At 58.4% G+C, this 19,102-nt stretch overlaps 1 long non-coding RNA gene across 2 annotated transcripts; it reads right to left on the bottom strand.

Moving 5' to 3' along the window:
- Window positions 1–5,273: 5,273 nt before the first annotated feature.
- Window positions 5,274–19,069, bottom strand: LOC128911391 (uncharacterized). 2 transcript variants are annotated; one of them, XR_008467073.1, is made up of 6 exons: window positions 18,936–19,069; window positions 17,994–18,049; window positions 7,395–7,543; window positions 7,215–7,273; window positions 6,995–7,075; window positions 5,274–6,543 (listed from the first exon to the last, which is right to left on the bottom strand). It is a non-coding gene; the product is annotated as an uncharacterized LOC128911391 (long non-coding RNA). The 2 variants fall into 2 exon arrangements; XR_008467072.1 differs by lacking the exon at window positions 6,995–7,075.
- Window positions 19,070–19,102: the final 33 nt, after the last annotated feature.

The following is a 19,102-nucleotide window of genomic DNA, read 5'->3' as shown; positions in this document are numbered from 1 at the left end:
CAAAACATAACTTAAAATAAAAAAAGTTAAAAATTAGTGTAAGCTATATTTCTGGTATTTTTCTTAATTGCCACCATGGCAGAGCTTGGTTAGCTTCCAGTCATCTTCTTTGCTTCCAGCTGAAAGCCAGAGAGCAACCCAGAGCAGTGAGGGCAAAGCCTATGCGCCCCTGAGAAGGAGCATATCCACCAACCCAACCAGGCTCAAACCTCTCCTGCCATCGCTGCTGCCTGGGCACAGCCAGAAATTCGCCATTTCTCTATTTAAACCCATTTTGCACATTAGTCCTGGTGTGCCTGGAGTCCCAACCTGGCCCATGGACCACTCAGGACCTGCCCCATGGCCATGCTCACCTCCCCTGCATCCGCTCATCCCCCAGGCACCCAGGAGGAGCGCAGGCACCCTGGAGGAGGGCTGGCTCTGAAAGGGCTGGTCCCGGTGCTCACCACAGGATGAGACACTTGGGCTGGGAAAGCGTGTTTGAGAGCCCTGCTTTCCCCTAATTTTTCCTTTTGCATCAGCCCCCACTGGCAGATGTCAGGAGACCAGACCATGGACCACGAGCTGCTCAGGAGCTGATGCCCAATACCCTGGCGCATTGAAGATGGTTTCCCAAGGGTGCAGAGGACCAGTGGAGAAAAGGCTGTTGGTCCCCAGCCAGCCCTGAAGGAGGACAGGCATTGCTGTGTGAAGGCATGGACTTCTGCACAGCCAAGGAAGCTGGTTTTGGGAGGCCTGATGCGCGGAGATAGCTGCCAACCCAGGACCCGGGGTGCCGCAGAGGCAGTGAACCCCCTGCCCAAGCCTCTGCCCCCTCACCAGCGAGCCTGGCTCGTGCCTTGGGACAGAGATACCCGACGTGTCGCAGTGAGCTGCTCCACCGTGGCGTGCCCAGGCTGCCAGGCAGCTGCGGGACCCCGGCTGCACCCACAGGGCTGGTGGGATGGAGGCATCTGTAGCACAGCTGGTCACAGCTGGACCACTCCGGGCCAGGCGTGTGCCCCGGCACGGCCAGGACAAGGCCAGGAAAGAGGACTCCAGCTCCTTTGCAGCAAACCCGGTGCCGTGGGTAGCTTCTGGACCTTACTGAAAACAATTTATTTAATATAAAAAAATAATTTCTTACGGCGTTTTGGCTGGCGTCAGCCGAGCGCTTACTCACCCGGGAATTCAAACAAAGGCAGGGCTGGCGCCCAGCCAGGGGGTCGGGCGCTGGGTGGTCGTGTCCATCCCGGCCTTGGACCCGCCTCTGGGTCACTTGCGGGCTTGTGGCATGATGTCTCCATTTATTTATTGGAAATGTTTGAACAGGAAATGCTAATGGTTTGGGTTTGTGGAGACAGCTGGAGGGGTCCGGCCGGAGCTGCTGGGAAGGGGAGGGTGCACTGGGATGGGGCAGCCTGGCGGAGAAGGGGGAATCGGTGCTGCCGGTGCTGCCGGCACTACTGGTGGGGATCTGTCCCCTCTGTGTTTGGGGCTGAGGACCCAACAGGAGATGAGACTGGGGAGGGCTCCGATGTCTCTGCTGCCTCCTCCTTTGCCGTCAACTGCAGCCTCCACTGCAAAACGCATGGCCGTGCTGCAAGTGTGGGGCTGCCCCCAGCACACAGCCGTGCCCGCTGCCGGCACCCCACGGGAATGCGCATGGGGATGGCACCGCTGAAGTGGCACAGGGGGAATGGCAACCACAGGGCCCTACACATCCCATCCCCAGCCCTCGGGCTCGGGCCTGGCTGGTGCCCGTTTGAGTGGGAGGGATGTGAGAGCGCTGCCTCCCCCTGCAAGGGGGTCGAGAGGTTCCTACGCAGCCCGGCTCTGGACCGGGCTGTTCCTGCGTTTGCTGATAACAGCGGAGGTGAAGCCTGACCCAGGAAAGCAGGCAAGATCCGCAGAGATAAACTCCCCGCAGCAAGACAAAAGCGCTGACCTCCGCGCAGCCCGAGCCGCCGCATTCCCACAAGCACAGCAACAATTGCCCAGCCGCAGCCGCCGCAGCCGCCGCAGCAGCAGCGAGCCCTGCGCCGAACCACGCCGGCCAGACAACGGGAAGGGCCAGAGCGGCAGCTGGTGACACGTCCCGCCAGGATCGCTGCAGAGAAACCACAGCTCAGGGCTTTTAACCAGATCTACTGTAGATATCAATTGCCCGGGCAACGATGGCAAAGGCAGCCTGCTGTTCTTGGCTCCTCATTCAGCGGTGCAGCGGGCTCGGCGTCGCCTCGTTGCACGGCCAGAGGGATGCTGCACAAGCACCCCCTCCTATTCCCAACCTTACGCTTTCATGTGCGCACCCGCACCACAAACAGGCTTTAGGTTTCATCCCCCAAATGCAGCCGAGGATCTTAATGCACTCCTGCAGTTCAGGTTTCAAGCGCCTGCTTTGAGCGGAGGCTGCTGTGGCACCGCACACACCCAGCACACCCGGGGAAGCCGAACGGCAGGCGCGGGGTCAGCTCCATCTCCCTGTCCCCAGCCCATGTCCAGCTCATGGGATGGGGGGCTGGAGCCTGCCTGGCACCTCCACAGGTCCCTGTGACAGCTCTGCCCCAGAACAGCACCAGCTGAAAAAGGCAGAGGCGCTTAATGGGATTTGCAGAAACACCCGGCTCAGTTACACACCGTACGCCTGTTGTCTCGGGCGTGTTTTTAAAATCTTTATCTCTGCATCATTAAACACTGATCTACATTTGAAAAGAATCCCTTCGGTTCCCTACCTCTGAAATGAGGATAACTATCCTTCACCTCATAGCGGGGTTACGAGGATAAACAGATTAAAGACTGCGAGATATTGCGGCAAAGAAGGTTAAACAAGCCCCTGTGACAGACGGCCCAGGGGCAGGGACCAGCATCAGAGCGATGCACAACACACGCCGCCGACCCACGTCTGCACCATGCTAATGACCCCCAAAATCCCAGCGCTGGGTTTGCCACTGTCTGCCTTCCCAGGACGCAGTCCCCAGCCAGCCGAAACCCCGCTGAGGGGCTACCCGCCCCCCACCCAGCCAGGGATGTGCACCTGTGCCCTGAGCCTGGCAGCGGGGAGCGCAGGGGTGCAGAGGGAAGGGGGGGTGCCCATTGGGGGGTGCTCAAGGCTATGGGAGGACATGGGTGACCCAGGTGCAGCAGCAAGGGACAGTGGGGGCGCAGGGGGTGGCTGCCCCCTCTGCGCATCCCTCCCCGCATCTTCAGAGCGGGACACCCCTCTGCTACTGCCCAGAGCCTGTCCCTGCCCCACCGGGCGCCCTGGGCAGGCAGGGACAGCAGGGAGATGTGCACTTCTGCAGAAAGAGCTGGTGGGGGAGAGGATGAGCCAGACAATTACTGTCTGGAAAGTCTCACCCGCGTCCCTAGTAAAATAATGGCACAAATATTAAGAAAAGGAGCTCTGTAAACATCTAGAGGATAATGAAACCATGAGCTATAAGCAGGATGGGATTTGTAAATAAAGGGCTGTGCCAAAAACAACAAGCCCTCCATAATTGTTTTGGATAGAAGGACAAGATTAGTGCGGGAAGGGGACTTGGCGGATGTCATGAGAGGAGACATGGAAGCACCGGGTCTGTCCTCCCGCCTGGCCATTTGAGAGCCCCCAGCACATTTGGGCAGGTTTGAGGGGTCTGACCTGCACAAAAAGGTGTCCCTGACGGCATGGCTGGCACCTGGGGACGTACCTGTCCTCTGGAGCCGGACACCTGCAGTGCCCAGCCTGGCACGTGTCACATCGGCACTGGTGCGGTGGCTCCTCCCTTGCCCACCCCCAAGGCACCAGCAGAGAGCAAGGCTAAACCCGAGCCCCCATCCCAGCTGGGGGGCATCCCACCACCGTCCCTCACAGGGCTGGGACCCGCGCGGTGCAGGAACAAGCCGCTGGACAGTCACGGAGGGGCCGGGTGAGAAATAAAACCAGGTGAAGCCAGGAGGAGGAAAATAGTGCTGGCACCTTCCACGCCATCCCCCAGGTTTTGGCAACGTTTTGTCTTTTGTGAACATCAAAATGGCATGTTCTGCGAAACTGTAGGGTTCCCCGGCGCTCTCAAGTATCGGATTTTTGGCCAGATGAACAGGAAATGTGCGTGCACCTCCTTGCAACCAGCCCTTTGAAATGCTACGCGAAAAAAGCACACGTAAGCGTTAGCAGCCATCCGCACCGCACAGGCCAAACCCGTCCGGCTTTGACGTCGTCGGATGGAAGGTAAAGCAGAGGCCGGGCCAAAATGTACCTGGTTTCATCAGCAAGGCCCTGGTGCCCGCAGCGTGCAGCCGGGCTGGGTGACATGCGCGGGCTGGCGAGCAGCTGGCTGGCTGCGGCACGCAGGGTAAGGCAGGCTCCCGGCTGCGCACGAACCGAGGGTGAAATGCACCATATATGGTGAAGATATTATTAGTCCATAGCTGTCTTCCGAGGAAATCTTGCTTGAAAATAATAGGAAACAAAAGAGGTTTGTCTGCGAGACTCCAGCAGGGACTCAAGCTGCCCGAAGGACAAAAAGCGATGGCTTCAGAGGAACGGGGAGCGGTGAGGCTGGGGGTGTCAGACCCTTAGCTACCCACAAGGTGCTTAACAATATTCCAGCTAAGTATTTGTCCTGATTAATGCTGATTGCCCACCCATTACCTACATCCCGATCCATCTCCAGAAGTCCTTCTCAGCTGGGAGGTGTTGCTGAAACGGTGTCAGGGAAGGTGAGGGCTGGGCTGGGGGTTCCCAGCACGGGCACAGGCGAGCGGAGGCTCAGCACCGGCTCACTCCTGCCAACCTCAGTGGCAGCCCAGCACGTGGTCGAGGGGATGGAGTCACCGGGTGGCGGGTTTTGACCGAGCTGAATGCCAAATCGGATGTGCTGGCAAAGAAAGTGGGCTTATCCCCCTGGGTGACAGGGGGGAAGGTGCTGAGTGGGGCTGGTTTTGGGGTGCCGGGGGTGAGCAGCTGGATGTGAGCTCGATGGTAGGTAGGTGGGCATCAGAGCAGGGAGCACAGGGATTGGGAGTTACAAGGCAGAGTCTTACACAGCAGGGGGTGGGATGCCAGCCCTGAAATACTGTCACTAGCCCGGTGCCCCATTTTAAAAAGCAGGAGATGAAGCGAGACCCATAGATATCGTTACCCCCACTCCCCATTTTCACCGTCTCCCACAGCATCCTTGCAGCCAGGCTGGGGAGGTGTGGGCTGGAAGTGGGGGGACACAAGGTGGGTTAAAACTGGAGCGCTGGCGTGGTGGGATCTGCATCTTCAGACATTTCCAAAATCCGATGGATGAAGGCCCGACCAGCGGGCTGTACCGCCAGAGCTCCTGAGGCCAAAATTATTCTGTGAAATGAGAGAGGGTGCAGAAAACAGCCACGGAAAAGACAGAAGGGCAGGAGAACGCACCCCACAGTGACAGAATCAAGCTCAACCTGTTTTATTCTTAAAAAAGCTTAGGAAATTTGACTGCTATGCACAAGTACTCTCATAGTAAGAAAATACCGTGTGCTAAAGCGTTTTTATTCCAGCCAAAAAAGGCAGAACAAGAATCAATGGCTGGAAATTAAAAGCCAGACAAACCTGCATAAGAAATACGACATGCATTTTCTGAGCAATGCTGATTAGCCGTCGGATTAACCATCAGTGTTTAAGTAAGACCAAACAATGAACTCCCGCGCTCCTCCAGACCAGATGCTTTTGTGCATTAGCGAAACCCCAAGTTATTTGGATCTAGAAAGAGTAACGAGAGCAGGCAGCCGGGGAAATCAGCATAGGTGATCTAATGACTAACTCCGATCTTAAAACATCGTGAGTAAAAGCACACTGTGTTATTAAGACACAGAGAGCAATTCCCATTGCACGACCTCTGCAAACCCGCAGACGGAGGGGGACAACAGTTGCTAGTCTGTCTGAGGAAAAGAAAAACGCTCAGCCCACGGATGACCCACGGGGGCCTTGCGATGGGAGTGAAACCACGAGTGAGACATGAGCTTGCAACGCCGGGAGTCTGTCACCAGGCAAATTCATGAGCGAGATGGGGTCCGCCCCGGGATGCTCTTGGATCCCATGTATAGCCATACAGTCCATTGGGTGAGGAAGAGAAGGTTGTAGCTTGGTGGGGGGACCACACAAGGCTTATAGCCATTCCAGGAAAAGTAAAACCACACAGATGTACAGAAATGGGTAAAAAATCCGATGGAAAGAAAAAAAATGCTACGGAGCGAGTAACAAAAAAAGCTGATGGAGATAATGGAAACCTGGGCGACATCCACAGCTGAAGCAAAACACACCTGGCAAGGACCAGTCCCGAATAGACTGGCTAGAGGCAAAATGATCTTCTCTTTTTTTAGTATCTGTATTCACAGAATTATAAAAAATAAGCCTGGAAGGCCCTTGAAAGGTCACCTAGCCTGTCTGCCTGCCCCCAGATGAGGCAAACCCTTCCTGGTGGAGCTTTTGTCTAAACTCTTCCTAAAACAAGCCTCTAGTGGTGAAGACGGCTCCCAAGAAAAACGAGTTTTAATCTTCTTTACCGCAGTCATTGCAGGGTGAGCCTATGGCTTCTTCTTCTACCCACCCTGAAAACAAGGAATAGCCCATTATCTCGCGCTTTGTAGCAGGGCTTTATGCATTTAAAGACTTTTATCTTATTTCCCCGCAGTCTTTTTGTCTTGATACTAAGCTACCCTGGTCCTTCAGCCTTCTCCAGTATGTCATGTTTTCTGAATTTCTGATCTCGTTCTTCCCTGGGCTTTCTCCAAGAACCGCAACTTGAAACGCTGAGCCCCAAGTGGGATTCAGCGCTCCGGCTAACACTTTCTAAGTGCAGCGGGATCACATCAGGTGTCTTGCAAACACCTTGTTTCTATGTCCCAGCCTGATTTCGCTCTTCTCGCTCGGGCTGCTGCTGGCTCACACTCCCTGCGGGACCCACTGTCACCTCCGGCAACTTTCCCACAGACCAACCTTGCTCATTCCCCAGCTAGTCCTTGCGATGTTGATTTTTCCCAGCTCATAGAAAAGCCTTACCTTTGTTCTCATCGACAGCTTTATTTCAGATTTCTCCAGTTTCTCAAAACAAGCGCTCTTGCGGGCCCCACCAGACTGGTGCTGCAGGTAAAAATCATTGATGAAAGCACTGACTAACCCTGAACCCAGACCAGACCCTCTCTGAGGGTTGAGCACTGGTAAACTGCCCTTTCCATATGGTTTTCCAGACAGTTGTCCTCTCACAGAGCCACACACTCACCTAGATCATGTTTCTCTCCATTGCTCACAAGAATTTCATGTGCAAGTGGGACTAAAGTCCTGCAAAAGTCAAGATTTAGCACGTCATCTTTTTTTCCCATATTGGCCAGCATAGATATCCTCAAGCAGAAGAAAATTCAGTTGGCTTGGCTCTTAGCTGGTGGCCAAAGCTGTCACTTACCGCTTTGTCATCTGTACTTGCGTGTTGTGTCCCTTAATGCTGTATTTGCCTGTCTTCAATCTGTTTATGCCAATGTCCCATTTTTCCTTCAGTTCTGCACCCCTGGTCTTGGGTAAAGCTCAGGAACTTGGAAAGACACAGAGGTTCATCTGGGAAAAAAAAAACGGAGGGGGGAAAAAAACTACTCAACAACAACTAAATCCTCGGAACTCACATGTTTATCCAAATTTATCTGAACCTTCTGGGGACAGTGACTTTTTAGGGTAAAATAAAAACAAGTTCAAGTGAGTTTTCCATCCCTGCGACAGTACGGTGATTCCAGCCAATCTGAAACAATTTTCCAAGAAGATTTCCTGCAACCTCACAGTGATTAAAGGAAATAACATTGTGAATAAAGGGACATTCTTCAAAGTCAATGAAGGAGCCACAAACTGTACGTTCTCACAGAGGGCCGGAAAGCGCCGGCGCGAGGTGGATTTTGCGGCGTGTGGCCCCCCAAAAGGAAGAGGGTGGGATGCTGGGTCCGTCCCTCTTCCCCGGGCAGGGGTTGTGACCGGGTTTCTCCTGGAGCAGGCAGTGAGGGATGAGGGACCTCAGGATCCTTGTGTTTGGGGGTGAAAGGCTTGTCCCCGCGGGCTCTGACCCCCAGGCTCCGGGCGAGCATCCGCAGGGGTGGGCAGCAAGGGGCTCGGCGTCTCTCTGCAAACAAGATGCAAGAGCCCATCGACCCTCTCAAAACCCCAGGGCGACGCCTCAAAGAGAAGCATCCCGCCATGGAGGCTTCACGCCGCAACCTCCTTCCAAGGGAACTCCCTGTGCGTCGCTTTGTCTGAGTCAAACCCCAGGCGCGTTCGCCCAGACGGGCTCGGAGATTGACAGGGAAATGTGAACGGGCCCGAAAAGCCACTTTGGCAGAGGCGAAAGCGCCGCACGGCACCGGCGGGCAAGCAGGGTCCTGCCTGCAGCAGCCCCAGCCCCCAGCAGCCCCCATCGCTGAGGGCACCCCGGGACCAGCGAGGGAGGGACGAGCATAAGCCCAAAATGGCTAAGCCAAGGGGACTTTTAAAAACCCACCGTCTTAGCTAAAACAAAGAGAAGGGAGTAAGGAGGCAAGCTGGGGAGAAAGGCGAGAGGGGGCTGCCTGGAAGCCCAAACACACATGCTTCATTCAGTTGATGCTGCGTAATAAGGGAATTAGCTAATGAGCTTACTGCGGCACACGGACAAGTCCTTTAGAAACATCATGGCCACCTGGGGAGGCTCGCAGAGGAGCCAGGCGGCCCTAATCTGCAGCGTTGGAAAGATGAGCCCCCGCCGTGGACAGCCCTGCTTTCCCCCCTCAACGCCGGCAGCACATGTCCGGGGGTGCCGATGGAAATCCAAGGAGAACTCATTGTGGAAACGGTAATAAACAGTGTTTTAATAAAAAACACCCAGCAGCCCAGGCCGAGGGGTGATCTCAGAGTCCACGACACCCCCGCAGAGGGGCTGGGGCTGCTCGGGGACGGGCAGCGCTGCCCCGGGGCTGCCGGCATGGGGGGGGTGCTTACAGAAGTACGGATCGCCTTCCCCTGCACCAGCAGCTGCGACAGATATGTCAGAGAAAACCAAATAACTCCAAAATATGGATTGTTTTTTTTTTTGAAAGCCATTCAAATACAGCTGTATAAAATCCCAGCCCAAAATTCAAACGTTAAGTGCGTGTGAACATGCTAATTTGAACCGAAAGCGGCTGAGAGAGAACCTCATGTTAAAAGTCACTTAGAACAATGCAAACATTAAATATACAAATACTCATCAAATACTTATTTAGAAAGTGGCTTTTAGACAGCAATCAAGCTGGGCTGCAAAAAAAAAAAATTATTTGCTGATTAACATTGAACTCATTGAGGAATTTGTATATGTGGCAGTATTTGCAGGAATTAAGAGTAGAGGAAGTACGAACAACGCCGAAGACAGAGCACTCCTCTGAAGAAAAAAGGGGAACAGCAAAAACCTGAGCCAAAAATGAGGCTCCGCTTGAAAGAAAAAAATTATTCCCGCACCAGTGAGAACACGACTGAACCCAGATATTTGCCAGAAAGGTGGAAATTGAGGATTCTTATTATTATATTGAGGTAGAATTATTATTATTATTATTATTATTATTATTATTATTATTATTATTGAGAAAAATAAATTATAATACTTATTCAGGATAAAAATTACAAAAAATTTTCTTGACCAAAATTAGTTAGATCAAAAACTATTCTACGGAAACCATTTTCATTTAACTTTTCAATTTTTTTAAATCATAAAGTCTTAACAATTTTTTTCTTTCCATTTCCTAAACCAGAAAGCTGTTCAAAATTTGGAAGCACTGTGTTTTCATGTTTTCCTTGTCTTCTTTTTCTCCCTTGCCCTGAAGCTGCTTGAAGTCCTCCTGCCATTCGCACTAGATTTCCTCCTCTCTTTTCTCATCTTTTCTTCCCTACGCTGACACTTCTCAAAGCTTTGGCACTTTTGTAAGAGAAAAAAAGAAAAACCTTAAATGCAATATCACTTGCTCAGCTATTGAAGGGCTATAAGAATAAAAGCAATAGGAGAGGAAAGAAGAGAAGATTTTCAAAATGTCAATAATTTTTCAGCTGTAATAGAAGCAATTTGTGCCTACATAGAAAATGATGGGACTTACAGCCAAAAAACCCAACTTTTTCTGTGAAGTTCTTTTCTGAACTGCTTTAATTAGAATATTTTTTTTTTTTTTTGTAGGGAAAAATCAGGAGCTATTTTCTGGGGCACTGCTCTCTCATTAGCCGGGATGATTAAGGCCTGGAGGAGATGCGGGCAGGGCAGAGCACCGGGACCAGCAGCAGGGCAAGGGACCGGCGATGCCCCAGCCCACCTGGGGGGCTCAGCTCCTGCGCTGCTGCCCAGGGAGCGAAAACCCCCATCTGCAGCACCGCGATCTGTCGCTTTTCCTGTGGCCAGACCCTCTGCCGGAGGGGGGTGACGCCGGGGTGCGTGGCTGCAGATGACAGGAGGCATGAGGATGACCCCATAGCTGTCACAGCAGCAGGCGTGGGGGGCTGCAGAGCCCCCAGCCCCGCAGAGGGGGGGATGCTTGTATCAGGCATGAGGACCTCGCACACCTGTGGTGCGGCTAAAGGGAGGAAAACCGCTACGGCTGGCGTTCGGGAAGGAGGGTGAGATGTCCCCTCGTCTTTCCAGACGGTCAACTCTGTCCCAGCTCCTGGCTCAGGCACCGTGAGCTCCATGAGTGATGTCCTGGGTCCTCAGCCTGTGCAGGGATGGTGGCTACGAGCATCGGTGCTCATGGTGAGGCAAGGGCAGGTGGGGGCTGCGGGCTTGTCCCCTCGCTCCCTCTGCACCGGGGTCCTTCCCCGTCTCCCTGCACCTCCGAGTGTCCACCGCGGGACAGGGCAGGGACCCATGCAGGGGGGTGGGGGGTGGGGGGGACACACAACTGTCACTCCGCAGCGACGAAACAATAGTCAGCGGACGGTTATTTATTTTCCAAATAAATCAGCGGGTCCTGCAGGCGAAGGGCTGGAAAGCGACGAGTTTAGATTAGACCCTCCCCAAACCCCGGCCGGGCCTTGAGCCGCTGTCAGGGCTGCAGAGAAACAGCAGCGAACTCTCACGCAAATGGCCTATAAAAAAGGCCCCTTGTCAAAGGCACCTTGACCTGGAGGCTCGCTTTGGTGCTGGGCTCCCCAGCGGCCCTCCCCTCCCAGGGCTGCGCTCCCCTCGCATGATGTATTTCCCCTGCCTTTTTTAGAGCTGCATTATGTTAGCTCCAGGAAACAGCCTCTTCCTTCTTATAAACACAGCCCTGGGTTACTGACCAGCGGCCCTGCCACTCCACAGCCACTCTCTGTCCATCCATCACACCTCGCTGTCACCCTGGCAACATATCTCTTGGACCGGTCCGGCTCCAGCGATGGGAGAGGCGGGGGGGAGCGGGGAGCTGGGGAGGTGGGGGGGGGGGGTCACATACACAGAGCACAATTCCAGCCTGCTGACTAATTCCCTGGAAACCCTGGGGCTGCACAATGAGAAAGCCTTTCCGAGGGCTTCTCGAGCGTTACTGGAAGGTCAGGCGAAGGTCAGCGCAAGGACACGGCTCCGACTTTCCCCGCCGTCAGCAAGGGCGGAGGCGCGGGGCGGACGCAGGGGTACGGCGGGCGCGCAGCGGGAGGGATGTTTGGAGAAGGGCGCCGGGGCCCGGGTGGCCCCGTGACGCGGCACGGTGCCCACTCGCTGCTGCCCGGGACGTGCCTGGGACGGGGACGGTGGGGTGTCCCGGCAGCCAGACAGGCGTCAGTGCTTCCAATGGGACGGAGCATGGCCAGCAGCGTGGCCTCTTGCCTCCCTGGGAATGGGGAGGACGAGGAAGGGAAAGAGTTGCCTTGGCCCCGTGCTAACTACTGGCCACCTCCACCATGGCCCCAGCACCTTGGCCTGACACGACAGCACTGCACGGGTCATTCCCAGTGGAGGAGGGGTCCTGGGGGAGAACACCAGTGGGCTCCTGGGGAGAGCATCCCAGTCATGCTGGGATGCCCACGGCCTCCAGTGCGCTGGGACATCAACAGCACTGGGACAAGTCAGGAGCCACATCAAGACATCCAGGTTGCCCTGTCCCTGCTGGCACAGGGACATGTTTTGGGTGAGCCTTGGACCCATCCAGCCTTTTGCACATGTGGCCAAAGCACAGCAACCATAGCAGGAGGGGTCGAGCCCTGCTCTGCTCCCAAAACACCACCCTCGCCCATCCCCACCTGCCTGTCCTTCATGTTAAGCGGTTCTCTCTAAGAGGAAATGCCATTTAAAGGCAGGTATTTTAAAAGAAATGGGAGATCTCTGCTCTCCTCTGAAAAGCTCAGCCCCTCACTTCTGCCCATTCCCGGTCTAAAGCCAGGAATCAGGTTTACGTGGGGATAAAAAAAAAAAAACGGCAAAGCTTTTAAGGACAGATCTTCACAAACTCAAACCAAAACCCCATAAGGGCAAATCCTTTCTAATCCATGCTCTTCCTTAGAGGTGTAAGTGGAGTGGAAGGGTGGAGGGGGGGGGATTTAAATCTGGAAAACTGAGTTCCCCATCCCTTCAGTCTGGCAGAGAGCCCACCGATAGACTAAAAACAAGTCTGCAGAGAAGCCTGTGTGGGATAATCCAGCTCTGGCCCCTGAGGGGACGAGAACAATTAGGAATCCTCTCTCAAGTCTCCACTCCAAGATAGAAAAACAGTTTATAATTTGGTCCAGAGTTGTTGTTAGAAAGTTCTGAATCATCGGGATACACTAACAATTTCTTCGCAGTAATTACGACGAGAATTCATTAGGCGAACTCAGAGATAAACTATTAGCAGAAGCTTTCAAATCTCCCACCTGCCCGCCTGCGTGTGGGACCCAGGGGCTGCTCTATTTATACAGCGGCCGTCGGCGAGGAGCTGTCGCAGGAGGGAGCAACACGAGCAGCCCCGGCAAAATATGAAAAGTATTTTAAAGGAAAACGAAAGAACGGGTGTTTACTAGAAGTGCGCAGACCAAGCGCACACTCCAGCGTTAACCTCTCCAGGCACAGTAGCTGGCTGGCGACCTGTTTGCCTCCGCTGCCCCTGAACACACCACAGCCCCCACCCGCCGCAACCCTCCCACTTCCAGAGAAAAACCCGCTGCGACGTCGGAAGCTGGCCCGTGGTGGCCTCTGGAAGCAGCATGCAAAATGCCTTTCGGCTGAGCCCGCCAGGCTCTTGTCCTGTATTTACCCGGCGGAGACAGAAAGGATGAGGTTCCCCAGCCCCTGTCTTCCTCCCAAGCCCCCAGCTGCAGGTTGTGGCGAGGCAGGGGGATGTTTGTGCACAACCCTGCTGAGAAGATGAAGGCAGGCAACAGCCCCTGCCCGGGGCTGCCCCTCAGAGCCCGTGGTAGCCCCTATCGATGAAATGCCAGCAGAGCGAGTGCCATGGGGAGGCAACTGCCTGTGCGTGGCCCCACTTGCGCTCAGCCAAGGTTGCAGCACAGTTTCTGCCCAACCTGGTTTCTCCATCCTTTTTCAGTCCAATTACCCCCAAGCCACCCTGCCAAACCCGCAGCCCTGTGCCATTTCTGGCGCACATTTGCCAGCTCCGGGGGTAGCCGTGCCCAGGATGGCCTCACCTGCACGGGAACAAGCCCTGCTTGCAACCGAAGGAATCTTGATTAAGCAGGGAGAGAAGTGGGGACTGGCTGCCGGGCAGATGCCCTAAACAAGAGGAACTTATCAGCTCTGCTTCCAAGACCAGACATGTGTCATCACCTCGCACAGATCCAGCTGGGCTGCTCGCCTCCTCACCAGCACGCCTGGACAGAAGCACGAGGGCTTCCCCCTCTCCCTGAAGGACGCCTGTGGAAATAGCCACTGGATAACTTGCGAAATTTCTTCTAGAAAAGGCTAAGAAAAGCCTTTGCACCCAGAATGCTTCGGGGGAAGGCGCCGGACGGGAAAGGGAGCCAGCGCGCAGCTGCGCAGGGAGGTCCCCAGCCCAGAGGAACACCAAGCGCCGCGGACAGTGAGGAACCGCTCCGCCAGCAAAGCCCGCCGCGGCTAATCCCTCCTGTTTATTATGTAATAAAACGCTTTCCAGACCTGTTAAAATTTAATTGGTTTAATCTTAATTGTTCCATTTTCTATGGCGCAGGCAAACACAGAGACTGACCCTGCCACTCTCGTGTGAACCGTCCCGCGGGCTGCGGTGGGAGCGGGATGAAACCTGCTGACCTCAGCGGGATTATGTGCATGATTCAGAGCTGCAGGCCTGGGCTCGGAGCTGAAATCCAGCGCCGGGCAGGCCGCCAGCGCAAGTCCCGGGGTCCACTTAGGCTCCACTTAAGCCCTATGGGATGCAAGTGGTACGCAGGCCTGCGGATGCGAGCGGGGAGCGAGCCTCATGCTGGGCCTCTGCCGAAGGATGAATTTCAGCCCTTGCTGCTTAACCTCACGGGCACAAACACGCAGCAGCGGCTTCCGAGGCACGGAGCAACGGCGCTCCTAGAAAGGCTGTGGGTTTTGCTCTGCGCGAGTGGCACCGTGTGTGTGTCCCCGGCGGTGTCCGCCAGCAGAAGCCTCGACACGGGACCTCCTCATCACACGAGCAGTAAACTGTGATTTATGACAGCTTCTCCTCCAGAGGAAGAGGTGTTTTGCTACCCTCTGCACGTCCACAGCTGCGGGGCTGTGTTGTGCAGCAGGGTGGCTTTGTGAAGCCTGGATATCCTTTGTGCACAAGAGACGCCAAATAAAAGCAGGCAGGAGGGGGTCCTTGGCACTGACATTTCCTATCCTGCATTGCCTCAGATGTGGAATGACCTTTACCTGCTCCTACAAGTTGGCTCTCATTGAGCTCAACGCATCAGCCTCATTTTCCGAGGCCCATCGGGCACTGAAATCAAAGACAGCCTTCCCTTTGGTGTCCAAATCTACTGAGCTCCCCTCGATGCTATGACCGGCATCCTTGCATCACCCCCTCCTGTCCTCCAAAATGCTGAGCACTGAACATTGCACACAGCTACTGGTGCCCCCAAAATCACGCTCCCACCTTGGAAACCTATGTGTTTCTCAGGATGCTAAGGAGTCTTGATCTGACCCTCAGAAAACACATTTCTCACCAAGGCTTTGTTTTGGGGCATATTTCCAAGCCATACATCCCTGCAAGAACTGTGAAGCAAAAGTAAAATAGCCAGTGCCAGGCGAGCAAGAAAACACTGAAGAAAATATTTGCGGTGATGGATTTCTCAAGAAAAATTGGCATTACATGGGTGGTTCTTGGCAAAGCCAAGCCAGGGGGTCCCCGGGACCCTGAGAGGTGGAGGTAGGTGTCAGCCGGCGGACCCGAGTGGGCAGGACGGTGCCGGCCATGCCCTCGCAGGGCTGGGACAGGACAGAGGGAGATGAAGACAGCACATTGTTGGACGAGCGTGCAGCATCCCTTGCCTGGACTTGGCTCCCTGGCCTGCAGGAGCCCTGTGCTCCCCTGGGGAATAAAGATAACGTTTAGATTCAAAAAGCTGTAAAAAAAAGAGTCATTCCTGGGCAAGTGGTGGGGTCGGGATAAAAGCTGTCCTTTACCCCGGGAAATGCGGTGTGCTGGGGATGCGCACGTGGGCTGGGAGCTACTGGGGGGGGCTGCTCCGTGCCCGCTCCCCCCGGAGCTCCCCGGTGCGGTGCAGGGAGAACACGGCCCAGGAGCGGGCAGAGCGCCGTGCCGTGCCGTGCCGTGCCGTGCCGGACCGGGCTTCGCGGCGGGCGGCCCCGCAGCTGGCAGGTGTCCGCCTCCGGTGCAGGCCGGCACGGGCCGGGCGCTTGCCCACCGTCGGCCCCGTCGGCGGGTCGCTGCCCCGGCACCCGCCGCCTCCCCGCGGCTCGTCGCCGTCCCCGTCGTGCGGGGGCGTCCCCGGCGCCCTGCGGTTCTCACATAAATCAGGGCCGAGCCACTGGGAAAGGGCCATCCTTCACCGGGCGCTGCTGACAGAGAACGAGAAACAGACGGGCCCTGAGATAAACCACGGCGCGCAGCGTTTACACAAGGGCAGGCTCTGTGTAAATAGAGCCGGGCGCGGGGGGCAGCCCCCGGCGGCGCGGGTCCCCCACCGGCCCCGGTCCGCGGGCCTCCGGGATGCGCGGGGCGGCGGGCAGGTGGGTGCCGCCCGCCGAGGGGCCTCCCCCGCAGCCGCGCCGCCGTCCCCCGTCGGGCTCCCCGAGCAGCGGGGCTGGAGACAGGGCCGGATTAAGCGTGTTTGTTTGTTTACGGCCATTAGCGCGGGGCCGGCTCCAGCACTCGGCACCCGCGAGACTAATGGAGCAATTAGCAACCCTGGGGCTTGATAGCATCGCCCCGAGCGAGGCCCCCGGCTGCGGCCGCTTGCTACCGGGCTGCCTGCGCCCGGGGCCCCGGGACAGGATGGGGAAGGGGGGCGGGTGGGGGGCTGCCCGCCAGCCGCGATGTGCGCGGCCGCTGCAGGGCTGCTCCCCCCTCTCCGGGCCCGGGGGTGGTGGTGGGGGAATCTTTTGGCTCCGCTGCAGCATCCGCACGGCGAGCTCCATCCATTACAATAATCCCCTGTCTAAACAGAGCGCAGGAGCGGCCGGGACAACAAGGCCCCGCTGTAAACAGAGCTCAGGGGACGCCGCTAATGATATAAATAAAATAACCATTAATAGCCCGGTGACCCCAGATCAGCCGGATTGGGAAAGCCCCGCAAGCCGCATCTCGGGGCTGACACCCGCCGGCAGGTACCGGAGCTGTGCTTCTCCCCGAGCCGCTCGCCCCGGCCCGGCCGTGCCCCTCGGCCCCCGCCGCCCCGGTAGCGGGGCGGCGAGCGCCGAGGGGCACGGCCGGGCCCGAGCAGCTCCCCGTTTCCTCGGCATCCCCAGCTGGGAAATCGCCGCTCGTGTCCCGCTGAAGTGGGCCTGATCCGGCCCCGGCAGGCTGCGAAAGTGCGGGCTGTGTTAAGGCACCGGGAGCACCGGCGGGGGACGAGGCGGCCGCGGGAAAAGCCGGGATAACACCGGGGTGCTCCCACGCGTGTCGGGGGCCCGGCCGCGGCTTTCTCCCTCCGCGGGGCGTCGGTTCCCCCAGCATTTTCTAAGGCCGGCGGCGGCACGGTTGAGGGGGTCCCGGCGGGAGAAGACGTCCCGAAGCACCGGTTCTGTCTGGCCCGGGCTCTCCGTGCCCGCAGGCCGTTCCTGGCGCTCGGCCCGTCCGGGATCCCGCTGCGGGCGGCAGCGCCATGGCGCCAGGCGAGCCAGACCCCGCCGGGCCCGGGGCCGGGCCCTCGGCACGGCGGCTGCTGCTGCTCCCGCCGACGGGCGGACACCGGGCTGTGCCCCGGCATTCCCCCCATTGCACCCGCCACCGAGGGCACCGGCCCCCGCTACTGCTCTCCCCGCCGCGGGGACCGGCCGCCGCGGGGGCTCCCGTGGAGGGCGGCCCGGTGCAGAGCCCCCGTCGCCCGCCGCTCTGCCGCTGGGCCTCCGCGCCCGCACCTCCCCGGGAGCGGGCCGAGCCGGGCCGGCGGCGGATGTGTAACACCGATAAGGCGCTAATTGTTGATAATTGTTATCGGGGCCGCGGCAGCGAGGCAGTGACGGGCTTCTCCGCGCACCGGCGGCACGGAGCAGAGCCGGGCCCCGATCGGGCCTGGTTACGGCGAGCGCCTTTCCCCGTCCACCGTCCGGACCAGGCGGTCTCCGGACGGGAGGAAGGCGGCCGGCACCGGCAGCGGGCGGGGAGACGCGAGGAGAGACCGACCCGCCGCGATTTATGGCGAGGGGTTTGAAGCGGCGTGGTGGGAACGATCCGGCGCCCCCGGGAAACGGGAACCGGCCCCGCCGCGGGAGCGGCAACGCCCGAGCTGTGGCGAAGTGTGCGGGGCCCGGGCTTCCGTCCCGGGCTGCGCCGCCGATAAATGAGTTTCTCCGGGGCGGTGTGGAGCGGCGGGAGCCGGGGAAAAAAGGGCACCGACAGAGCCGGTAAACGGCGGAGCCGGCGGACGGTAACGACCCGAGAGAAGCGCCTGGGAAGACCCCGCGAAGCCCCGGCCCCGGGACACTCACCTGCCCGGCGTGCGCGCCCGGCTCCCCGCGGCCTCGCCTCGGCGCTGGTCCGAGCCCTGCGGGGCGGCAAGATTTTAATCACAACGAAATGTCTCGCCCGGGACCCTCCTCCCCGCCTTCGGTGCGCCCGTTCCCCGCGCCGCGGCGGCGCTGAGCCCTGGGGGGGGGGGGGGCAGAGTCCGCGGGGAGCCTCCGCGGGGGTCGCGGAACCCCTCGCCGCAGCGGGGTGCTCGGACGGTGCCCCCAGGGGTTGGGGGACTCGCGATGCGGAAGGGGCTCGTTCGGCTCGTTCGGTGCGTCACCCGCCGGCACGGCGGCGTGGCGGCTCCGCGGAGCCGCTCGCCGCCCGTTACCGGCGGGAGAAACGAAACGAAACGAAACGAAACGAAACGAAAGAAAACGAAAGAAAACGAATAGAAACACCGAAAGGCGCGGGGTAGCGCTCCCCGCCCCAGCCCCGCGCCTCCGCCGCCCCGGGATGCCCGCCAGACCCGGCCCGACCCCGCACGGCTGGGCCTGGCTGTTGCGGGGCTGCGGGGCCCGATCCGGCAGCGGCGGCGGAGCGCGCGTTCCCCCGGGCTGCGCACCGGCTGCAGCGAGCCGGGGCGGGCGGCAGATTGGCCCGTGGCGGGGGGGATCTGCGGGGGCACCGGGGGATGCGGAGCGGGTCGGTTAGGTGTACGTCGCACGGTTACGGTCCGCCCGGCACGGCGGGGCCGCCGTCGGCTCCGTGAGGAGCGCGGGGCGGCGGAGGCGAACCTCCCCTCCGCGCCACGTCCTGGGCGGCGGGCGGCACTTTATGGGCCGGGCGGCCGTGCTTGGCGGGGCGGGGAGGCCGGGACGGCGGGGCCGCACGTGTTCGCGCCCGCCGGGACCGGGCCGGGCCGGGCCGTGTGCGGGCAGGGGCCAGCGGGGCGCGGCGGGGCGGGGGTCCCTACCTACCTACACGTGCTTAGCACTGGGAGGCGCGGCGGCGGCGGCCGCGGCTCTCTGCGGGGACCCCGGCGCACGGTCCCCGCGCCCGGCGGGCGGGTGCCGGGCCGGCGGGGCGCTCGGCGGGGCAGCGGCCTCCCCGAGAGCAGCCTTAATACATAGCTATTTCTGGCCGG

Source organism: Rissa tridactyla, chromosome 6 (genome assembly GCF_028500815.1).
Source record: "Rissa tridactyla isolate bRisTri1 chromosome 6, bRisTri1.patW.cur.20221130, whole genome shotgun sequence".
In the NCBI taxonomy this organism is placed as follows: domain Eukaryota; kingdom Metazoa; phylum Chordata; class Aves; order Charadriiformes; family Laridae; genus Rissa; species Rissa tridactyla.
This window is presented reverse-complemented; position numbering and strand designations above follow the sequence as displayed.